At 43.8% G+C, this 10,486-nt stretch overlaps 1 pseudogene; it reads left to right on the top strand.

Moving 5' to 3' along the window:
* Window positions 1-199: 199 nt before the first annotated feature.
* On the top strand, window positions 200-10,123 carry LOC139543557 (F-box/WD repeat-containing protein 5-like; annotated as a pseudogene).
* The last annotated feature ends 363 nt before the right edge of the window (window positions 10,124-10,486 follow it).

Below are 10,486 nucleotides of genomic sequence, written 5' to 3'. Positions count from 1 at the left end.
GTGCAATAGAGATTGCGTCATCTGTGGATCTGTTGGGGTGGTATGTAAATTGGTGTGTGTCTAGGGTTTCTGGGATGATGGTGTTGATGTGAGCCATGACCAGCCTTTCAAAGCACTTCATGGCTACAGACGTGAGTGCTACAGGTCGGTAGTCATTTAGGCAGGTTACATTAGTGTTCTTGGGCACAGGGACTATGGTGGTCTGCTTAAAACATGTTGGTATTACAGACTCTGACAGGGAGAAGTTGAAAATGTCAGTGAAGACACTTGCCAGTTGGTCAGCGCATGCCCGGAGCACATGTCCTGGTAATCCGCTTGGCCCTGCGGCCTTTTGAATCTTGACCTGTTTAAAGGTCTTACTCACATCGGCTGCGGAGAGTGTGATCACACAGTCATCCGGGACAGCTAGTGCTCTCATGCGCGTTTCAGTGTTATTTGCCTTGAAGTACTTTAGCTCGTCTGATAGGCTCGTGTCACTGGGCGGCTCTCGGCTGTGCTTCCCTTTGTAGTCTGTAATGGTTTGCAAGCCCTGCCACATCCGACGACTGTCAGAGCCGGTGTAGTACGATTCGGTCTTAGTCCTGTATTGACGCTTTGCCTGTTTGATGGTTCGTCGGAGCCTAATACAAATACTATGTATCAGAATAATTATTTCCCTGTGCTGTTCCCTTGAAGACTGTCAGGATGGACAATGGCTCAGGCCTGCCAGACAGCCTGGTGCTGGAGATCTTCCTGCGTCTCCCCCACGACGCTGTGCTGAGCTCTGGCCTGACCTGCAGACAGTGGCTGGCAGTGTCCAGAGATGAGTTCCTGTGGAGGGAATTGTTCTAAAGCTACTACCAAATCACCCACTCTGTGCCCAGACACCCTTGTAGGCCACATAGAATACCAGGCAGCAGAGTTGGGCTAATTCCATTTCAACCCATCCAATACTGTAAATGATGGACACTTCCATTTATAATGAAAGGAGGAAAGTCAGACATTAATTTGAAGCTCATCTGCTGAGTATTGAAGCCATGGGTTGGGCTAGCCCTCAACTAGGCTAATTTTGGAATGATTTGTTGGAATACATATTGATTATGGATAATGGTATGGTCTTCTGCATAGGAAAATTTAGATTTACTTCCACCAATACACACGTGAATAAGTGAAGCATCTGAATATCTGATATCTCATGTTGACTATTGCTTATTGTTGCAGTACTGTCATCGATTTGCATAGATATTTTCAATAGTTTTGTGATCCATTTTCACTTGTCTCTCCCCCTAGCTTCTGTGTCGTGGTACAGAGAGTTCAAGCGTCTGTTTAACTGCATCCCCTGTGTGGAGGTTCAGACTCTGAGAGAGCACCTGGCCTTCTCCCACCGAGGACACCGCTTCTCCTCCTGTTCCAAAGACTGCACCGTCAAGGTCTGTCACATCATATGACCGGAGAAGATGGTAGCTTTAGCCTAGGGCTAGGGATAAGCCAAATAAAGATGGCCATTGTGCACCAATATTTGTTTTGTTTTATTCCACAACAACAGTCACAAATATACATTTGGGCCTCAAGGCCTATGATAGCATAACTGCTGTTATGCAAAAACAACAGTATAAATATTTGTCAATAATATTATAGCACAGGAACCATCATGGACCTGAGTTTCAAGCTTGTAGTGCCCACAAATGTGATGTAAGGGGAAACAAATGTAATTGTTGAGATTTGCACTTCATAGCTGTAGACTTGACATCTTCTCTCACATTTTTCTGTTCTCATTTTTAAACCACTCGTCTCTCTCCTCACCCAACATCCTCCTCTCTACTGTGCTGGTCAGCTTTGGGACACAGAGCGGCCCGATGGCACCATTACCATGGTGCACAGCTCCAGCATGCGCCACTTCAACTGGGGCTACACCCAGTTCTCCCAGTTCAACGCTGACGACACCCTGCTACTGGTGTCTGGAGTCTACCTGGGCTCTAATCACTCTTCCTCTTGGGAGATTGATGTCATCTGTCTTGGTAGGACACACACACCTGCTATTTCTCACTCACTTTTGTCTCCTTCCTTGTCTCTCTTCTCTTTCTCATAATGTGCTTTCATGTTTTGGTACACAATGCCGTTACTTACGACACAGACATTGTGACTCGTGTGGCACATAGATGGAGCTCAGTATGAGGACATGTGGAGGAAAACTAAATGACATACACAGCACAGCTCTTAATTATAACCCTAACAGTAAGGCAACAAACATATCCTCAGTGTTTGTTTGCATGCAAAACAGGTCTTAAAAGTTGCATATTTGCTCTGAAACACCCAAGCCAGATTATAACCACTACAACCCATTTCAGTTGAGCAAGTGCATCCGTGAAAACACAAAGAATCTCACCACACCTGAGACAAGTTTTTGCAACATCGTATGAAATAGGCCTACCTGTATTCATGAAGATTGATCTGACCTTTCTATGATAACATAACTGATATCTAAAATATAACAATATTTGCTATTCTCATACTCTAATGGGTCATTATCCAATGTGGGTAACATAGATAACCATGGGTGTGTCTTGTCCTGCCCTCCTCCACAGAGAACTACACCCTCCTGTCCTGTGTGAGGAACAAGCCCTACGATGTGTTTGGCTGCTGGCTGAATGAGACCCACCTCGTCTCTGGCAACCTGCACTAGATCGGCAACATGACCTCCTGCTCTGTGCACTGGCTCAATAAAGCCTTTCAGGTCGGTCCCTGGTCATAAATGTTATAGTTGGTAGAGGACAAAACAGCTGTGGGACTATTTGCCTTTATATAGTGACCATTTTGACTGGGTCATCGTATAACTGGTCAAACTGAATTAAACTGTGGACGTCCCACACACAGAATTATAGGATCTCTCTGGTTTCACTAATCTTGGTTTCTTTGAACAAGGTTTTGGTCCATGGCAGCTCTCTAAGTCAGAGTTATCAACTCCCTAAAGGCGTCCGCATGCTTGTGATGTTTTGGTCTTCGGTAAGGTTTTTTTCCGGCTATTCGTGCTCACACCAAAAATTGAGTCAGGCAGAAGTTCGGAGCCGAAGTCTACGCCCCTTCATTGGTCATCAGTAGAGATTCTTCAATTAAGTGTTTCAAATCAAATTGTATTAGTCACATGCACCGAATACAACAGTTATGTTATGCTCCGAATACAACAGTTATGTTATCATAGAAAGGTCAGATCAATCATCATGAATACAGGTAGGCCTATTTCACCTTACAGTGAAATGCTTACTTACGAGCCCCTAACCAACAATGCAGTTAAAAAAATACAGATAAGAAATAAAAATAACAAGTAATTAAAGAGCAGCAGTAAAATAACAATAGCGAGACTATATACAGGGGGGTACCGGTACAGAGTCAACGTGTGGGGGCACCGGTTAGTTGAGGTAGTATGTACATGTAGGTAGAGTTATTAAAGTGACTATGCATAGATGACAACAGAGAGTAGCAGTGGTGTAAAGAGGGGGTGGGGGCGGCACAGCAAATAGTCTGGGTAGCCATTGACTAGATGTTCAGGAGTCTTATGGCTTGACTAGAGTGGCTGGAGTCTTTGACAATTTTTAGGGCCTTCCTCTGACACCGCCTGGTATAGAGGTCCTGGATGGCAGGAAGCTTGGCCCCAGTGATGTACTGGGCCTTTCGCACTACCCTCTGTAGTGCCTTGTGGTCGGAGGCCGAGCAGTTGCCATACCAGGCAGTGATGCAACCAGTCAGGATGCTCTCGATGGTGCAGCTGTAGAACCTTTTGAGGATCTGAGGACCCATGCCAAATCTTTTCAGTCTTTCTGAGGCGGAATAGGTTTCGTCGTGCCCTCTTCACGACTGTCTTGGTGTGCTTGGACCATGTTAGTTTGTTGGTGATGTGGACACCAAGGAACTTGAAGCTCTCAACCTGCTCCACTGCAGCCCTGTCGATGAGAATGGGGGCGTGCTCAGTCCTCTTTCTCCTGTAGTCCACAATCGTCTTTTTTGTTGCTATTCAGAGTTACAGTTCATACAAAGAAATTAGTTAATTGAAATAAATAAATTGGACCCTAATTTTAAGCTATGGATTTCTCATGACTGGGCAGGGGCACAGCCATGGGTGGGCCTGGGAGGGCATAGGTCCACCCACTTGGGAGCCAGGTCCACCCACTGGGGAGCCAGGCCAAGCCAATCAGAATTAGTTTTCCCCCACAAAAGGGCTTTATTACAGACAGAAATACTCCTCAGTTTCATCAGCTGTCTGGGTGGCTGGTCTCAGAACATCCCGTAGGTGAAGAAGCCGGATGTGGAGGTCCTGGTTGGACCTACTGCCAAATTATCTAAAATGCCATTGGAGGCGGCTAATGGTAGAGAAATTAACATTACATTCTCTGGCAACAGCTCTGTTGGACATTCCTGCAGTCAGCATGCCAATTGCATTCTCCCTCAACTTGAGACATCTGTGGCATTGTGTTGTGACAAATCTGCACATTTGTCTTTTTATTGTAGCTTCTTGATATGCCACACCTGTCAGGTGGATTGATTATCTTGGCAAAGGAGAAATGCTCACTAACAGGGATGTAAACAATTTTGTGCAAAATATTTGAGAGAAATAAGCTTTTTGTGCGTATGGAATATTTATTTTATATTTTATTTCAGCTCATGAAACATGGGACCAACACTTTACATTTTGTGTTTATATTTTTGTTCAGTATATTTACTGTGTCGTGTGTTCATGCATGACCCATATCCTCTCTCTCCCTCTCCCCAGGACGTAGAGTCTGAGAACATTAACGTGGTCAAGCGGCTCTTTAAAATCCAGAACATCAATGCCAGCACCATCCGCACGGTCATGGTGGCTCACTGTCGGCTCCACGACAACCCAGACCTGCTGCTGGACTATGAGGCCCAGTCCAAGGCTAGGGCCCTGGCTCAGAGCCAGCCACAGAGACACCAGCCCCTGCTCTTTGACCTGGGTTCCACTGACAGCGAGGAGGAGGATGAGGACGAGGACGAAGAGCGCCGGAGGGAGATGAGACTGCAGGGTCTGTTGACAGCCCACCTACCTCAGCTCAACGCTACTGTGCTGGAGCATGTCATACAGGTAAGCACTCAGGTTGTGTGTTACGGTGGAATAGGCCAGCATGAAAATAACATGTTGTGCTGTGTAATCAATGGGAAGTTTACCAAGTAGTCTCATATGGCCACATGAACTTGACTTATGACTTCCATCTCCTTTTTATTTTTATTTTGTACTCTGACCCTTTCTCCTCTCTTCCTCTGGTGCCCTCAGGGTTGTCAAAGTGAAGCCTCAGAGGTGAGGCAGCTGGAGACTTAAATGGGCACGGCTCATCAGTAAAACCCACACCAAGGCCCCAGACCACAATGTGCTCTCCTCCTCGGCCCCTGGGGAGGGAGAGGACAAGACCAACCTGCTCTTCACCACCGGCAGCCTTACCTACTCCCCCCACCAGATAGGTATCAAGCGGATCATGCCTGACCAGATGATCACGTCTGGGCCTGTCCTGGGGGAGGAGAGCAGCACAGACAAGTTCTTTGACTCTCTAGACCATGTGATCGACATCCATGGCCACATCATCGGCATGGGCCTGTCTCCAGACCACAGGTGAGGGAGTGAGTGTACGTCATGGGCAGCAGTGTGAAGAGGCTGAATGTCTTAGTTGCAAGGCTACCGGTGCAAAGATGTGACAGGAGTGCACCTGAAACCCATTGAATGACTGTCATAGAAACCTCATATTAACTAATCTCTCATGGACAGATTCTCGAGGACAGATTAAACGGCAAGAATCTGTCAAAGCTCAAGCATAATTGTGTGATTACGAGCAGCAATAGTTCCTGGTTTTGGGTTTTTATCATTGATTATCTGGACGAATCAGCATTGGGCGAACATGGTGCTTAAATTGGTGCAGGGATTTTCAAGCCCATGTGCAGATGATTGACAATTTTTTGTGGAAACTGTTTATCATAAAAATTCATGAAAACCAAAATTTGCTTTTGGCCATGATGAACACGGGTGAATTTAACAGAAGGGAGGGGTTTGGCAGAGTTTCCTTTTGCACAATGGTAATCACAGTTGTTAACTGCATTTCCCCCAGAAGTCAATCAGGAAATTAGAATTTAGCTTCTGGGTAACCAAGATTACATAGTAAATATTTGTCTTACAACATCAACTTGCTTTTCTCACTTTGTTTTTAATGCTGAACAAGTACACCTTTACCAAGACCGTCCATGCTGTTGTCTCTGTCCAGGTATCTCTGTATGTGAACAGTCGAGCGTGGCCGGCGGGCTGGGTGATCTCTGACCCCATGTCTCCGCACCTCATCGCTGAGGAGATTGACCTGAGGTCATTGACCTGAAGAGCCTGCGGGAGGAGCGGCGGAGCCTGAGGGCCCACCGAGCCTTCACGCTAAACGACGAGTGCTTCTTTATCTTCTTGGACGTCAGATGAGATTTTGTGGCAAGGTACGTATGTCACGGCTGCTTTAACAGTTACAGGCAGTATGGGGTTACTATGGGTTTATAAATGACTTCCGATACCTTTTTCAATGTTATTGGGCCTTTGTATCAGATACTAACAGAGAAATTGTGTGTATTATATGAAGGACATATTCTTCCATATACAGATTTGATAATCTTTAATCCTGTTCAGCATGTGTTTTATGAAGTTGGAGTAAATGTAATGCAAACGCCAGCTGGGCACAGAAATCACCTACAGTACCTTCAGAAAGTATTCACGCCCCTTGACTTTTTCCACATTTTGTTATGTTTCAGCCTGAATTTAAAAAATATTAAATTGAGATTTTGTGTCACTGGCCTACACCCAATATCCCATCATGTCAAAGTGGAATTATGTTTTTAGAGATGTTAACAAATTAATACAAAATGAAAATGTCTTGAGTCAGTAAGTATTAAACCCCTTTGTTATGGTAAGCCTAAATAAGTTCAGGAGTAAAAATGTGTTTAACAAGTCACATAATAAGTTGCATTGACTTACTCTGTGTGCAATAATAGTGTTTAACATGATTTTTAAATGACTACCTCATCTCTGTACCCCACACATACAATTATCTGTAAGGTCCCTCAGTCAAGCAGTGAATTCCAAACACCGATTCAACCACAAAGACCAGTGAGGTATTCCAATGCCTCGGAAAAAAGGGCACCTCTTGGTAGATGGGTAAAAAAAGCAGACATTGAATATCCCTTTGAGCATGGTAAAGTTATTAATTACACTTTGGGTGGCGTATCAATACACCCAGTCAGTACAAGGATACAGGCATCCTTCCTAACTCAGTTGCCGGAGTGGAAGGAAATCACTCAGGGATTTCACCATGGGGCCAATGGTGACGTTGAAACAGTTACTGAGTTTAATTGCAGTGATAGGAGAAAACTGATGATGGATCAACAACATTGTAGTTACTCCACAATACTAACCTAAATGAAAAGGAAGCTTGTATAGAATAAAACATATTCCATAACATGCATCCTGTTTGCAATAAGGCACAAAAGTAAAACTGCAAATCATTTAACCTTATGTCTGTTATGTTTGGGGAAAATTCAACACAACACATCACTGAGTACCACTCTTCATATTTTCAAGCATGGTGGTGGCTGCATTATGTCATGGGTGTGTTTGTCATCGCCAAGGACTAGGGAGTTGTTTCGGATAAAAAGAAACGGAATAGAGTTAAAAACAGGCAAAATCCTAGAGGAAAACCTGGTTCGGTCTGCTTTGCAACAGACACTGGGTGACATTCATCTTTCAGCAGGACATTAACTTAAAACACAAGGACAAATATACGCTTGAGTTACTTACCAAGACGACATTGAATGTTCCAACAACCAACTTGACAGAGCTTGAATAATTCTATAAAGAATAATGTGCAAATATTGTACAATCTAGGTGTGTAAAGCTCTTAGAGACTTACCCAGAAAGACTCACAGCTGTAATTGCTACCAAAGGTGATTCTTACATGTATTGACTCAAGGGTATAAATACTTATGTAAATTAGATTTCTGTATTTCAAATTTAATAATTTGCTAAAATTTCTTAACATGTTTTCACTTTGTCATTATGGGGTATTGTGTGTAGATGGGTGAGAATTTAAAAAACATTTTTTTATTAATTTTGAATTCTGGCTGTAACACAACAAAATGGGGAATAAGTTAAGGGGTAAGAATACTTCACTCGTCATTCACCAGTGATTATCCCTCTCCCTCTAGTGGTGCAGAGGACAAACATGGTTACATCTGGGACCAGGCTGGGACCACATCTGGGACCACATCGTCATGCTCTGTGGCCTTCAGCCCGACCGACCAGGAGCTGCTGCTCTCTGCCAGCGACGACTCCACCATCAAGGTGTGGCACTCGGCTCGTAGGGTCCGCCTGACACAGACGCCCACCCGTCCCCCGCAACCTCTCCTGGCTGGTCCGCAACAAGAACACCACCTCCGCCAACAGGAAACCCTGACCACCTGAGAGGGGTGGGAGGGGACTGGAAATGAGAGCGGGGGAAAGACTTTCATGCTGTTGTCTCTGTTCAGGTATCTCTGTATGTGAACAGTCGAGCGTGGCCGGCGGGCTGGGTGATCTCTGACCCCACTCCAGGAGTAGCTATCTTCATTGTGGGAAAATCACACTTTTTATGCCTGACATCACCAACCACCAAGGACATGTGACAGCTGGGGTAAGCCACAAGGAGGCATAATTGCAACAGCAATTTCACAGGCCTCTCCATAAATGTCCTTTTTGAAGGTGACACCTAGCAAGGTCAATTGCTGTCAAGGTGAAGGTCATACGGTACAGGTAAATTCCTCCTGGACCCGTGCAAGGTCTGGGAGGGAAATTACATTCATTGATTATAACGATCATGCTTCCAATGAATGAATGAGCTACTGGAGAAGAAACATGGGAGACTACTTCAAGAAAGAAAATTATTTAGAGTTTGTTCACTGAATGAAGAGAAGAGATGTGGACACTAAAATATGGTCAAAGATCACACTTGTGTGTTTTGTCTTCTGTTTTTAACTCTCTCGATCTATGTGCATGTTTGCACATATTCTTTCACATTTGTTTATGTTGGGTGTACTATCACATCAGTGATGTCATATGATTGCAGAGCTGAGGATGTCTGAAATTACCAAGAGCAATTCAAGTGGTCTGGTACCTCCTGAAAGTGTGTTTGTGAATGTGTCAGGGGGGCGCGAATAATCCAGGACTGTAATGGCCGACAAGGTCTCTTCATTGTTACACTCAAGTTTCACCAAGTTTTCATGATAGAAATATCACTAAACTTTGTTGCTACATTCCACAATCTACAAAATTACTCTGACTCTCCTTTAAAACACATGCTAGATGAATAAGGTGACACAACCGACCCATTGCTCCTGAACACTGCCAGTATGATGCCAGTTTCAAATCAATATTTTACTAAATGGTTGTAATAGTCCTGTGGTCATTTTATCCCTGAGGGATAAACATCCAACTTGTCATGGGATGGGATCATAGGAAGACGTGTCTTTATTACTATTGTGTCAGCAAATATGCTCAATGAATGTTTCCAAGGAGGCTTACAATGGGAGTGCCACCTATCATAATACCCCACCCTTCCTACACAGGATACAGCTTCATGGTCCAAGGTCATACGGTTAATGTGAAAACTGGCAATATCAAGGCAGTATTCCTTTGAAATTGTTTTGCAGCCATTGGGTAAAGATATCCATATCTGAACTAGCACACGATTTATGTAAGTGTTGCATTTTTATAGAGCCTACTGACAAAGCACATTCAAAGCAGTACAGTAGGTCATGGTCATATCTGCATTTCTTGCAGCAAAAGCCTTCAGTCCTCTAATGCTTTTAAAACACTCTCTCCTGAAACCTGAGCTAGAAGTCTGTGTGCCTGTTGCTTCTCTGATTGGATGTAACCACAACCTACCCCAGCTCTGGTCATGCATCATTTTATTGTGCATAGAAAATGTAAATTTTAAGTTATGTTTTTAAAAATATGTCTTGCTCTTTTTCAGTTCTCACTGGCTAATCTGCAACCCTACGCTAGATTTGATTGAACTTCAAATACACTTTCCTATCACTTTCATTGTTACCTTTCATTTCCAATGTGAGTGGAAAAGATCCTTGTGATCACAGGGCAAAATGCACAATCAATGCTCATATAACAAAATCACATGCTTGGTTCATGTTCTCTGACCAAAGCAAAGAGACAATCACAAGGTGTATAGTATTCATAAAGTAGATCTCCCCAGAGCCCTATACTACGAATGTAGTTTGTAGTTAGCAAGGTAACTTTATTCAACTCGGGATAATTGGTACCACGTAAGTGGCTCACATTTTAGCCAGGTACATTACTTTTGAGAAACAGGTATACTTTTCCACCTCCAATTCATTGTTATAGATACAATATATCTTCTATATAATCCCAGGACTACTCAATGCTAGATTGAATTAACATGCAATCAAATCAAACACCTCAATGTTC

The sequence above is a fragment of the Salvelinus alpinus genome, chromosome 18 (assembly GCF_045679555.1).
Source record: "Salvelinus alpinus chromosome 18, SLU_Salpinus.1, whole genome shotgun sequence".
NCBI lineage: Eukaryota > Metazoa > Chordata > Actinopteri > Salmoniformes > Salmonidae > Salvelinus > Salvelinus alpinus.
This window is presented reverse-complemented; position numbering and strand designations above follow the sequence as displayed.